At 37.7% G+C, this 14,827-nt stretch overlaps 1 pseudogene; it reads right to left on the minus strand.

Moving 5' to 3' along the window:
* Nucleotides 1-11,287: 11,287 nt before the first annotated feature.
* Nucleotides 11,288-12,233, minus strand: LOC123938429 (annotated as a pseudogene).
* Nucleotides 12,234-14,827: the final 2,594 nt, after the last annotated feature.

The following is a 14,827-nucleotide window of genomic DNA, read 5'->3' on the forward strand; positions in this document are numbered from 1 at the left end:
TTCATCTAAGTTGCTTAATTTATGGCATATGACTGTTGATAATAACCTCTGATGATTGTTTCTACTTCCTTGGTGTTAATTGTGATTTCTCCCTTTTCTTTCATAATTTTATTAATTTGGACCTTCACTCTCTTCTTTTCGATTAGTTTGGCCAATGGTTTATTGATCTTATTGATTATTTCCAAAAATCAGCTTCTAGTTTAATTGATACGTTCTACTGTATTTCTAGTTTCTATCTCATTGATCTCTGCTCTAATCTTGATTATTTCCCTTCTTGTGTGTGGAGTTGGTTTGATTTGTTGTTGATTCTCCAGTTCTTTAAGGTTTAGAGACAGTTGGTGTATTCTGGATTTTTCCATTTTTTTTGAGGGAGGCTTGAATGGCTATGTATTTCCACCTTAGAACCGCCTTTGCTGTATCCCATAGGTTTTGACTGAAGTGTCTTCATTCTCCTTGGTTTTCATGAATTGTTGAAGTCCTTCTTTGATTTCCTGGTTGATCCAACCATTCATTTTTAATTTTTTATTTATTTCTTATTTTTTTATAAACATATAATGTATTTTTATCCCCAGGGGTACAGGTCTGTGAATCGCCAGGTTTACACCCTTCACAGCACTCACCATAGCACATACCCTCCCCAATGTCCATAACCACCCTCCCCCTCTCCAAACCCCATCTCCCCCCAGCAACCCTCAGTTTGTTTTGTGAGATTAAGAGTCATTTATGGTTTGTCTCCCTCCCAATCCCATCTTGTTTCATTTTTTCTTCTCCTATTCCCCTAATCCCCCCATGTTACATCTCCATGTCCTCATATCAGGGAGATCATATGATAGTTGTCTTTCTCCGATTGACTTATTTCACTAAGCATGGTACCCTCTACTTCCATCCATGTTGTCGCAAATGGCAAGATTTCATTTCTTTTGATGGCTGCATAGTATTCCATTGTGTATATATACCACATCTTCTTTGTGCATTCATCTGTGGATGTACATCTAGGTTGTTTCCATAGTTTTGCTATTGTAGACATTGCTGCTATAAACATTCGGGTACACGTGCCCCTTCAGATCACTACATTTGTATCTTTAGGGTAAATACCCAGTAGTGCAATTGCTGGGTCATAGGGTAGTTCTATTTTCAACACTTTGAGGAACCTCCATGTTGTTTTCCAGAGTGGTTGCACCAGCCTTCATTCCCACCAACAGTGTAGGAGGATTCCCCTTTCTCCGCATCCTCGCCAGCATCTTGATCCAAGCATTCTTAAGCAAGGTGATCTTTAGCTTCCAGGTGTTTGAGTTCCTTCCAAACTTTTCCTTGTGGTTGAGCTCCTGTTTCAAAGCATTGTGATCTGAGAATACGCAGGGAATAATCTCAGTCTTTTGGTATCGGTTGAGCACTGATTTGTCACCCAGTATGTGGTCTATTCTGGAGAAGGTTCCATGTGCACTCGATAGGAATGAGTATTCTGTTGTATTAGGGTGGAATGTTCTGTATATATCTATGAGGTCCATCTGGTCCAATATGTCATTCAATACTCTTGTTTCTTTATTGATTTTCTGCTTTGATGATCTGTCTATTTCTGAGAGAGGCGTGTTAAGATCTCCTACTATCAATGTATTCATATCAGTATGACTCTTTATCTTGATTAATAGTTTTCTATGTTTTTGGATGCTCCCATATTGGGGGCATAAATATTTACAATTGTTAGATCTTCTTGGTGGATAGTCCCTTTAATAATTATGTAGTGTCCTTCTTTATCTCTGCCTACAATCTGCAGTATAATACCTAATTTATCTGATATGGGAATTGCTACGCCACCCTTCTTTTGAGGCCCATTGGCATGAAAGATGCTTCTCCATCCCTTCACTTTCAGTCTGGATGTATCCTTAGTTTCAAAATGGGTCTCTTGTAGACAACATATGGATGTGTCCTGTCATTTTATCCAATCTGCAAGCTTGTGTCATTTTATGGGTGCATTTATTGCATTCACATTGAGAGTGCTTATCAAAAGATACGTTTTTATTGATATCTTGTTACCTGTGAAGTTTAGTTTCTATAGATTGTCTCCATATATTTCTGTTTAATGATATTCTTAGGATTTTTCCTCTTTTATAGAACCTCCCTTAATATTTCATGCCTGTTGGCTTGGTGGTCCCATACTCTTTTAAACCTTGCTAGTCTTGGAAACTCTTTATCTCTCCATCCATTTTAAATGTCAATCTTGCTGGATAAACTATTCTTGGCTGCATGGTCTTCTAATTTAGTGCCCTGAATACATTTTGCTAGCTGTTTCTGGCTTTCCAGTTTTCTGTGGACAGGTCTGACGTTATTCTGATGGGCTTTCCTCTGTACGTAAGGGATTTCTTCCCTCTAGGTGCTTTCAAGAGCTCCTGTCTTCTATTATGATTCATCATTTTCACAATCAGCTGTCTTGAGGTCTTTCTAGGTTCTATGATCTTGGGGTCAGACCTTTCTGCCTCTAGCATAAGAACGCTAGTTCCAATCACCATATTGGGAAAATTTTCATAGAGAATTTGTTCAACTATATCCCCTAGTCTTCTTTCTCTCTCCTCCCCCTCAGGAATTCTAATAATTCTCATGTTGGAACGTATCATGGCATCACTTATTTCTCTAATTCTGTGTTCATGGCTTCTAAGCTGTTTGTTCCAGGCTTCCTCCTGATCCTTTTTCTCTATCACTTTATCCTTCAGATCTCTAATTCTATTCTGCCTCAGTTACCCTTGCTTTTAAAGAATTTAGATTAGGTTGTAACTCATTGAGAATGTTGTGAATATCATCCCTGGTGGCCTTCACATCTACTGTACTCAATTCCATTTTGTCATCAAAGATTTTCTCCAACCTAGCTATTGCCTGGATAATTGTTAGCCTGAATTTCCTTTCCAACATACTGTGTAAGTCCATATCCAACAGCTGTGATGGAGAGGTCCACTCTCAGAATTTTTCTTCTGTTGGGCATTCCTCCTCCTAATCATTTTGGTGAGAGTTGGCTGAACAGATGTATAACTGAATGTGTCAATTGTGGTGTAGGCACAGTGCACCCTGGAATGCTTCTGAGCAATGAGGAGGCCCCACCAAAAAAAAAAAAAAAAAAAAAAAAAAAAAAAAAAAAAAGAAGGAAAGAAAAAAAGAGAGAGAGATTGGAAAAAAACACGAAAGATAAAACAAAAGAGAAGGCCAGCCCAAATGGGCCCCAAAGATAAGTTTTATGAAGTATACAAACAAAAACATAATTAAAAGACTTACAAAAGTAGTTGAGAAGAGAGAAAATAAAAATAAACAAATAAATAAAAGAAACCCATCAAAATGAACCCCAAGAATAAGCTTTATATACTACCAGAATAAGAACATATACACAGAAACACTGACAGAAGAAAATGATGGGAGGGTGGTTATAAGTTCTCAGTGTGTGCAAGCAAGGTTATTTTGATTCTTCCTGGATGTATCTTTATATCGTTGTTAATGGACTCAACTTTCCTGAGATCAAGGCGCATTAAGACTGGTTTACCTATAGGGGTAGCATTCATTGGGAAAAGGGTATCACCTAGAAGCTTATCTCTATATGAATATTAAAAAAAATAATTAAATTTAATTTAAAAATTAAAAAATAGAAAAGCAAAAGGAAAGCACAGATATATGTATCAAGAAAGTTCAGGTTAAGAGGTTATTATGGAATTTCATGTACTGAGCATCTAATTGTGATGGTAAATAGGTTAAAAATTATATTTAAAAAAGGTCAAGATGGTGGGGAAGTAGGAGGAGGCGCTGTTTCAAACTGTACCCTAAAGTGAGCTGATTACCTACCAAAGAACTCCAATCACCCATGAAATAAGCCTGAAATCAGAATTATACACGTCTGGATCTCTACAGGAGCAGAAGACACCAGGGACAGGTAAAGCAGAGTGGGAACATTGGACTGATATGAGAAGATAAACAAAAAGGGGGAGAAGGCCACCAGAGGCGAGAGATTGGAAAGTAATACCCCAATACGAGAGTGTCCTGTGTCTGGGAACCAGCATTAGCTTGGAGTTTGGTTGAAAGCACTGAAAAAAAAAAAAACAAAAAACAAAAAAACAAAAAAAACAAAGGATCGCGAGAGGATACCATGGGAATCAGGGTGTTTAGGGACAGGGGCTTAAGTCCCCGGACCTAGGACAGTCTCCCCTGGTGCTGAGCCAGAGAGAGTGCGGTGGAAAAGGCAGGTCTTGGTCCCTGAGCTGCCAGCATGCCTGAGCCACCAGCGTGCCTGAGAACGCATGGGGTCCGGCTCCCAAGAGGAGCTGGAAGCCTGGCAAGACGGCATTTCAGAAACGCGCTCATCCCACACCCTCCCCTGGGAGAGGTGCACACAGGTACTAGCCTGGAGCTCTGGCATCCTGAAAAACCAGGCATTCCCAGCCTGGGCCAGCGGGAAAATCTCAGTGTGTGATTGCTACTTGGAACCTCTCTGGCAGTCTGGAGCTGCCCAAACAGCCACTGCTGCCATGGTATTGGGTACAACGAAGAGCTCCTGCATCCCCAGGGACTGTCACTCAGAACTTACTCTGCCAGCAGCTCTGCAGAGCATTCTGAGGCTTCTCTCTGAGAGGGAGGTCTGAGTGCAGTTTGCTCTCATCTAAATCTCCAAAAACCAACAAAAGCTGTCGAGACAAGAGAAAACAGATGAAAGAACATAAAAACCTCCAGAGAACAAAAGCCTGAAAAAAACGGTTTCCTCAGAGCCCACCCCCTTGAGGGCAGCAGGAGGACCTAACTCAGGGAACATCATTGTCTGAAAACCCACGTGGCAGGCCCCTCCGCCAGAAAACTAACCAGGAAGGAAGAAAAAAAAAAAAAAAAAAAAAAGAAGACAAGAGAAGAACCACCACTACTTCATAAATACAACTTTTATTTTTAACTCTTTACCACTATTCTGGTTCCCTTATTTTTATATATACATATAGATATTTTTTTCACCAATTTACCATCACAGTGAGATGTCCAGTACATCAAATTCCTTAATAACCTTCTAACCTGAACTTTTTGTTACATACACCTGTGTTTTTCTTTTGCTTTTCTATTTTTTAATTTTTTAAATTTTAATTTAGTTTAGTCTAGTTTATTCTTTTTTTAATTTTTATTATCTAATATACATATAGAGTTAAACATCAAGTTAATCGCCTTTCTCCAATCAATGCTACCCCTAGAGGTAAACCAACATTTAATTACCCATTATCTTAGGAAAGTTGAGTCCCTTAACAAAAACATCAAGATACATCCAGGAAGAATCAAAATAACCTTCCTCGCCCACACTGAGAATTTATAACCACTCACCCATCCTTTCCTTCTGCCAGTGTTTCTGTGTATTTGTGTTTGTCCTGATAGTATATAAATATTATACTTGGGGTTCTTTCAGATGAGGTTCTTCCTTTTTTTGTTGTTTTATATATATATATTTTTTTCTCTTGTCATATACTATGATCACTCCTTTTGTTTGTCTGTTTTTGTTTGTATACTTCATAAATCTTACCTTGCGGCCCATTTGGGATGAGCCTTCTCTTTTATCTTCTTTTTTTCCTGTCTCTCTTTCTCTCTCTCTCTTTTTCTTTTTAATTTTTTCTTTTCTTTTCTTTTCTTTTGTGTCTTTCTTCTCTATTTATTTTTCTTTTCTTTTTTCTCTCATTTGGGTGGGGAATCCTGATTGCACAGAAGCGTTCCAGGGTGCACCTTGACTGCAACACAATTGATAGATCCAGCTGCATCTGTTCAGTCATCTCTTACCAAAATGACTAGGAGGAGGAATACCCAACAGAAGAAAAATACAGAGGATTGACCTTCGGCAACAGAGCTAATGGCTATCGACATAGACAATATGTTGGAAAAGGAATTCAGACTAACAATTCTCCAGGCAATAGCTAGGTTGGAGAAAGCCATGGATGACCAAATGGAATTGATTAGGGCAGAACTGAAAGCCAAAAGGGATGATGTTCAAAATGCTCTCAATGAGTTCCAATCTAATCTAAATTCTCTAAAAGCTAGGGTAACTGAGACAGAAGATAGAATTAGTGATCTGGAGGACAAACAGATAGAGAGAAAGGATCAGGAGGAAGATAGGAACAAACAGCTCAGAAGCCAAGAAACCGGAATCAGGGAAATAAATGATGCCATGAAATGTTCCAAGGTCAGAATTATTGGAATCCCTGAAGGGGAGGAAAAAGAAAGAAGTCTAGAAGATATAGTGGAAGAAGTTGTCTATGAAAATTTTCCCAATCTCATGAATGGAAACAACGTTCATGTACTAGAGGCAGAGCGGTTTCCCCCCAAGATTTTAGATTCTCGAAAGTCCTCACGACTCCTAATAGTTATAATGAAGAATTATGCTTCTAGACAGACCCTCTTAAAAGCAGCTAGGACAAAGAGGCTCCTTACATACAGAGGAAAGCCCATTAGAATAACATCAGACCTGTCCACAGAGACCTGGAAAACAAGGAAGGGCTGGCAAAATATATTCATAGCACTAAATGAGAAGAACATGCAGCCAAGATTACTTTATCCAGCAAGACTGACATTCAAAATGGATGGAGAGATAAAACATTTCCAAGACAGGCAATGATTAAAAGACTATGCAACCAAGCCGACACTGCAGGAGATATTAAGGGGGTACTATAAAAGAGAAAAAAATCCTAAGAATATCATTGAACAGAAATACAGAAACAATCTACAGACAGAAAGACTTCAAAGGTAACACGATGTTAATCAAAACGTATCTATCAATAATCACACTCAATGTGAATGACCTAAATGCACCCATAAAATGACAGAGGGTTGCAGATTGGATAAAACGACAGGACCCATCCATATGTTGTCTACAAGAGACCCATTTTGAACCTAAGGATACACCAGACTGAAACTCAAACTTAACACACACAAAACAGATAATCCTATCAAGAAATGGGCAGAAGATATGAACAGACACTTCTCCAATGAAGACATTCAAATGGCTATCAGACACATGAAAAAATGTTCATCATCACTATCCATCAGGGAGATTCAAATTAAAACAACATTGAAATATCACCTTACACCAGTTAGAACGGCCAAAATTAGCAAGACAGGAAACAACGTGTGTTGAAGAGGTTGTGGAGAAAGGGGAACCCTCTTCCACTTTTGGTGGGAATGCATGTTGGTGCAGCCACTCTGGAGAACAGTGTGGAGATTCCTGAAGAAATTAAGAATAGAGCTTCCCTATGACCCTGCAATTGCACTGCTGGGTATTTACCCCAAAGATACGGATGTAGTGAAAAGAAGGGTCATCTGTAGCCCAATATTTATAGCAGCAATGGCCACGGTCGCCAAACTGTGCAAAGAACCAAGATGCCCTTCAACGGATGAATGGATAAGGAAGATGTGGTCCATATACTGGATGGAGTATTATGCCTCCATCAGAAAGGATGAATACCCAACTTTTGTAGCAACATGGACGGGACTGGAAGAGATTATGCTGAGTGAAATAAGTCAAGCAGAGAGAGTCAAGTATCATATGGTTTCAGTTATTTTTGGAGTATAACAAAGAACATGGAGGACATGGGGAGATGGAGAGGAGAATGGAGTTGTGGGAAATTGGAAGGGAGATGAACCATGAGAGACTATGGACTCTGAAAAACAACCTGAGTGTTTTGAAGGGGCGGGGGTTGGGAGGTTGGGAAACCAGGTGGAGGGTAATACAGAGGGCACATATTGCATGGAGCACTGGGTGTTTTGCAAAAACAATGAGTACTGTTACGCTGAAACAAAATAAATAAATTTTTAAAAAAGGAAAAAAAATATTTTAAAAATGATAAAAACCAGAATAGTGGGAATGGATTAAAAACAAAAATTGTATCTAATAAGTAATGGTGGTTTTCCTCTTGTCTTTTTTTTTTTTTTTTTGGCTGGCTTTCTGCAGCAGGGGCCTGCCATGTGGTTTTCCAGGGATTCTTGCTAGAATTGAGTCCTGGCCTCGGAGGAAACTGGTTTTTAAGGCTTTTGGTCTCTGGAGGGTTTTTTATTTTTTTATTTTTTTTTTTTTCTCCCGGTGGTGGCTTTTGGCGGTTCTTAGGAGGTTTATAAGAAAGCAAACTGCATCAGACTTCTATCTCAGAGAGAAGCCTCTGTCTGTTCCCCTCTGGGTGCTCCAGAGCACATAAATTCCCCCTCTGCTGCTGGCAGAGCATGTCCCCAGTCAAGTTCTCTGGGGTCACAGGTACTCGTGTTTGTACCCAAAACCAGCTATCTGGGCAGCTCCAGTACACCAGAGAGGTACCAAGCAGAGATAGCACACTGAGATTTTCACAATGGTCAGGGCTGAGAGTGCTCAGACTCTCCGGGTCTTAGAGAGTGCCAGCTGGCTGGCACCTGCATGGACCTCTCTCAGGGGAGGCTGTGGGGCATGACTCAGACCCTGCTCGCACAGCACACAGGCAGAGTGCAAAAAGCTGTCATTCTGCCAGCTGGCGTCCACCCCAGACTTCCTCACTCTCAAGGGCACTGCCACCCAGAGGCTCTCAGGCAAGCTGGAAGCTCAGGAACCAAGACCTGGCTTCTCACTGTGCTCTCTGGCTCCTTGTCAGAGAGCAGTCCTAGGTACATGGGCTTATGTCCCTGTCCCTTACCACCCAATTTCACCAATTTCCCCTTAAGATCTTTTGCTCATTTTGAGTCCTTTCAATCAGACTCCAAGTTAATGCTGTTCCCCAATCACAGGGCACTCTCGTGTTGGGGTATTAATTTCCAATGTGTCACTTCTGGTGGCTCCCTCCCCCTTTTATTTTATATTCTGATATCACTCCGATGTTCCCACTCTGCTTTACCTGTCCACTGGCATCTTCTGCTCTGGTAGAGATCCAGAAGTGTATAATTCTAATCTCAAGCTGATTTCATGGGTGATCAGAGTTCTCTGGTAGGTAATCAGCTCACTTTAGGGTACAGGTTGTAACAGGGCCTCCTCCTACTTCTCTGCCATCTTGTCTCCTAAGTAGAGGTTTTTTTAAATTAATATATAATGTATTATTAGCCCCAGGGGTACAGGTCTGTGAATCGCCAGATTTACACACTTCACAGCACTCACCATAGCACATACCCTCCCCAATGTCTATAATCAAACCACCCTCTCCCTACACTCTTCCCCCTGGCAACCCTCAGTTTGTTTTGTGAGAGTAAGAATCTTTTATGGTATGTCTCTCTCCTGATCCCATCTTGTTTCTTTTTTTCTTTTCTTACCCCCTAAACCACCCACGTTGCATCTCTACTTCCTCATATCAGGGAGATCATATGATAGGTGTCTTTCTCTGATTGACTTATTTTGCTAAGCATAATACCCTCTAGTTCCATCCATGTCATCGCAAATGGCAAGATTTCATTTATTTTAATGGTTACATAGTATTCCATTGAATATGAATATATATATATATATATATATATACCACATCTTCTTTATCCATTCATCTGTTGATGGACATCTAGGTTCTTTCCATAGTTTGGCTATTGTGGACATTGCTGCTATAAACATTTGGGTGCGTGTGCCCCTTCGGATCACTACATTTGTGTCTTTAGGGTAAATACCCAGTAGTGCAATTGTTGGGTCATAGGGTAGGTCTATTTTCAACTTTTTGAGGAACCACCATGCTATTTTCCAGAGTGGTTGCACCAGCTTGCATTCCCACCAATTTTGACGTGTGGGTTGTTTTTTATTGCCATGCTTTTCTGGATATAAAGAAGTAATGCCTCTATAAGCAAGAAGTTATTTATACAACTTCTTCTCATCTTGAGTATTATAAATGAAAGCTTGTGTCCCTTAACATGTCCCACTCTGTTTCCACTAGGTTACTCCCATTAGTGAGTGTGTTACTCATATTTGAAAATTCTAGAAGGCAAATTCAACTAGTCTTTTATGCTTTTTCTTTCTAGTAATTTTAGTATTCATTATTTCAGTTGCTATCAAGGTGTTTAAAGGTTATAAATTCACAAGGTATCTTTATAGAGGTCTTAACTAATTTATTCAGAAAGTTTTTCTGATTTTTTTTTCTTATGTGTGCAGAGTTTTTGTCTTTAAACTTGTCTTTGGATGTAGAGACAGGTCTAAATTTTCTCTTCAGCTCTTGTAGACTGACAATGTCACTTTGATACAAAGAAGAATTTTAAATTATCCTATTTTCTTTTTTGTCATTGTAAGTTTAAATCACATGAAAGCCCACACAGAGTCTGTATGAATTATGCTTTTTATTTTCATTGATATTTTCATGCTTCTTTTTGCCTTGCTGTGTCATAATAAAAAAAGAAAGTAAAAGATTGTAGATTAAATCAATTTTCCTATAGCTGCATAATTCTGTTAAAGTACTTGATTTGGCAAGTTAACAAATTTCGCTCTCTTTGGACAGAAAGACAGAAAGAATGACACACTTTTCTTTCACTTTCACTCAATTTCTAAATCCCTTAAGAGAAGGGAAATAAATAATATGTGAACTGATAAACTTAATAAAAGCTTACTCATTTCACTATTTTAATAATAAAGTCATAATTTACATTACAAATGTAATCAATGTATTACAATTCTGAATTAGGTTTATGTTTTTCATAATACAAATAAGCCAACATAGTGAAATCTGTCCATTGTCTAGTTTAAACTCATGGGGAAACAGTTACATATTATATATTATTTCCAAGTTTATTATATATATGTATATATAAATATTATATATATGCACACATATACATAATATGTATGGTATAGATCATGTCATATATATGCATATAATATGTTATGAACTTGGAAGTATACATATATACACATGATCTATAACATATATATTATGTGTGTATGCATGTACACAGTGTTTGAAAATATAGAAATAAAGTATATTTCATGTTTCATGGGAACATATATTATGACAATTTTTTTAAAGGTGAGGTGAATGGTAATTCAAGAAAGCTAGGGAGTGTTGGTAACATTTCAGTTGAGCTTTTGGGAATATGCAGAGGTTTACAAGATACACATGGACTCCAGAATGAAACAATTTGTGCATGAAAATTGATTTGATAACATGGTTGAAGAAGAGCAAAGTAGATAGAACATAAGATCTTGGATTCATTCAAAGGATGTTTGGAGAGAATGAAAAACCACGGTGACTTGAGTATGTTAGCTTCTTACAGAATTCTGTTTCTGTTACTATTCCTTATGGCATTGTTTAAAAACAACCCAGTACTTAGAACAAATAATATGTGAGCTAAGAATAGCCCACTAATGTTATACCTACAGTCATATATTTTCTGAAAAAAGAACATTTCTCATTACCAGTGTTCTCAAGGCCCCTTTCACATCTTTGTTTCTCAAGGTATAGATAATGGGGTTTAAGAGTGGGGTGACTATGGTGTAGAAAAGAGACACAAATTTTCCCTGGTTTTTTGAGCTACTTTTGGCTGGTTGAAGGTACATAAAGATGATGGTTCCATAGAACATAATTACCACAATCAGGCAGGAAGAACAAGTCCCAAAGGCCTTCCAGAGCCCTTTTGCTGATTTTTATCCTCAGCACAGCTTTTGTTATAAAGCCATAGGAGACTAAGATGAGTGACACAGGTACAATTAGAAAAATTACACTAGCCACAAAGAGTTCTATTTCATTGAAAGTTGTGTCCACATAGGCCAGCTTAATGAGCACAGGAACCTCACAGAAAATGTGGTCCAGTTTATGATGACCACAAAGTGGCAGTTGCACAGTAAGGGAGCATTGAATTAAGGAGGTGATGAGTCCACTGAGCCAAGCTACACTTGCCAGGGATGCACAGAGCTGAGGATGCATTATAGTTGTGTATTGCAGAGGCTGGCAGACAGCAGCATATTGGTCATAAGCCATGACTGCCAGGAGAATACACTCAGAGGAGCCCAACCCCATGGCCACATAGAGCTGGGCCACACATCCACCATAGCTCATGTTTTTTTCTTTTTTATTCATGGTAACCAGCAACTGTGGGGCAACACTTGTAAAGCAAAAGTCCACACAAGAGAGATTGTTGAGGAAAAAGTACATTGGGGTGTGGAGTTTGGGGGCTAAACAGGATACCAAAATGATGGCAGTGTTCCCCAGAATGTTCAAGATGTAGAAAAGCAAAATTATGACAAAAAGGATCCTTTCTAGTTGGGGCTCATCTGAAAATCCCAGAAGAAGAAATCCCTTTTCAGAACTGTTGTTGCTTTCCTCCATTGTCCTGTAGACTTCAATTTATAAAAGGATTAATATTCTAGGGAAAGATGATGATAAAATGAACAACGGTAAACTGTGGTGTTTTCTAATATGATTATCTTCCTTTTATAACATTCATATTGTAAAGACTGATAGTACTTTTCTCAATGTGTGTTATTTGATGGAAAATGCCTCCTTCTTCTGTTTCCTTGAGCATATATCCCTCTTTCAAATGGGAACAGCACTAATAAAAACACCATCACAATATTTCTCTTGGAAACAGGCTTCAGGCAATGAACAGCAAACTGGAGAAAGCAGATGAATGAATTAATGATACAGAAGACAAAATGGAAAATAATGAAGCTGAAAAAAAGAGTGACAGAGGAATTCTGCAACATGAGAATAGATTTAAGGAACTCAGTGACTCCATAAAACAGTAATACTCATATTATAGGAGTCCCAGAAGAAGAAAAAGAGAGAAAAGGAGAAGAAAATTTAAGTAAAGAAATGAGATGAAAACTTCCTTAATCTGGAGAAGGAAACTGATATCCAGATCCAAGAGGCATAGAGAATTCCCATCAAAATAAAAAAAAAAAAAAAAAACAGGCCAACACCAAGACATATTGCAATTAAATTTGAAAAATATTGTGCTAAAGAAAAAAATCTTAAAAGCAACAGGAAAAAAGAAGTCCTAACTTACAAGGGAAGCTGGAGATTTATCAACAGAAGTTTAGCAAACCAAAAGAGAGTGGCATCATATATTCAAAGTGCAGAATGGGAAAAATCTACATCCAAGAGTATTCTATCCAGCAAGGATATCATTCAGATAGAAGGAGAGATAGAGTTCCCCAAAAAATTGAGCCCTACATCAGGCTTGCTGCTTAGTGAATAGTCTGCTTCTTCTCCCCCTACTTGTGTTCTCTCTCATTCTCACTCACTCACTCACTCTCTCTGTCAAATAAAAATTAAAATAAACAAATAAATAATTAATAAATTAGTGAGTTACCCAGACAAACAAAAACAAATGTTGAGTGTTAATTTTTGAAATATTTCAATGCTGTTTATAGTCACCTAGTATTTATTATTTTTGTTTATAATTTATTCTGAACACTTTATGTTTTAGTACATAATATTTGAAAAATAAGATATATAAATTTTAAAAATAACATTGATTTATACTATCTTTATCCAAATATCATTGTTAACTGCTGAGTACACTAGAAGAAACAACTTGTTTTAGCAATTGTTTTGTTAAATGTAATTGAAGTTGGTTAGTATTTATTACCATAAATGATAACATTATAAAAAATATATAATTACTTATACTTTGATTTATTTACTTTAAAGATTTATTTATTTACTTTAAAGTTTTCCCCAATAGAAATAGTTGACAAAATGTAGGACATTAAGCTTGCCAATCTTATGTATGTAGTATAATAAATGTTTCTTCCTGACATGATTGAAAGCTATTCATGTCAACTTACCATGAACAAAGTATATTTTATTATTTTTAGCCTCTAATGTAATTTGTGAAAATAATTACTTTAATATTTATTTTTAAGTGGAAGTTGTTTGTTATTTGCATTTATTGTTTTTTTCTATGTATTTGTATATTTTGTTAATTTTTAAGTGATATGTTTGAATATTAAAATTATTTATCCAGGGGGGCGCCTGGGTGACTCAGTGGGTTAAGCCGCTGCCTTCTGCTCAGGTCATGATCTCAGGGTCCCGGGATAGGGCCCCCATCGGGCTCTCTGCTCAGCAGGGGGCCTTCTTCCCTCTCTCTCTCTGCCTGCCTCTCTTCCTACTTGCGATCTCTTTCTGTCAAGTAAATAAATAAAATCTTAAAAAAATTATTTATGCAGGAAAACAATTCACCTCCTGTTTTCTTTTTATGCAAATATTTTATTTTAAGATGTAATCCAATATCTTGATCAATATTAAGACTACTATCAGGGGCGCCTCTGTGGCTCCATAGGTTAAAGCCTCTGCCTTCGGCTCAGGTCATGATCTCAGGGTCCTGGGATCAAGCCCCGCATTGGGCTCTCTGCTCAGCAGGGAGCCTGCTTCTTCCTCTCTCTCTCTGCCTGCCTCTCTGCCTACTTGTGATATCTCTCTCTATCAAATAAATAACATATTTAAAAAAGACTACTATCAAAGTTAAATTGCCAAATATTATTATTCCATATCTATAATTGTGTGCATGCATAAAATTACATCATAATCCAAGTGAAAATCAATGAGAAAATTTAGTTAAAATGAAGACTTAACACATATTTAACCAAAGCTGGTCAATGGACATTAGGGCTTAACATTTGATGCATGGCATCATTAAGAGCAAAGCTATATTCCAATGTTGACCAAATCACTTTTGAATGCTCATTTAAAATTATAAAAAGGAAATATAAACAAAATAAATACAGTCAAAACTTTTAAAAGACAAATATTTTGAAAAAGCATATCTTCAGATTGATAGATGATGCCACTTTTTTAAACCAAATTATTTCCTGAAGCATGAATATGGTACTACTGGCTGTTACATCAGATGGCTATTAGCATTTGGTCACTTGACCCACTATATATTACGTAAAGACGCTCATCTCCATGTTATTTTC

The sequence above is a fragment of the Meles meles genome, chromosome 3 (genome assembly GCF_922984935.1).
Source record: "Meles meles chromosome 3, mMelMel3.1 paternal haplotype, whole genome shotgun sequence".
Taxonomy (NCBI): domain Eukaryota; kingdom Metazoa; phylum Chordata; class Mammalia; order Carnivora; family Mustelidae; genus Meles; species Meles meles.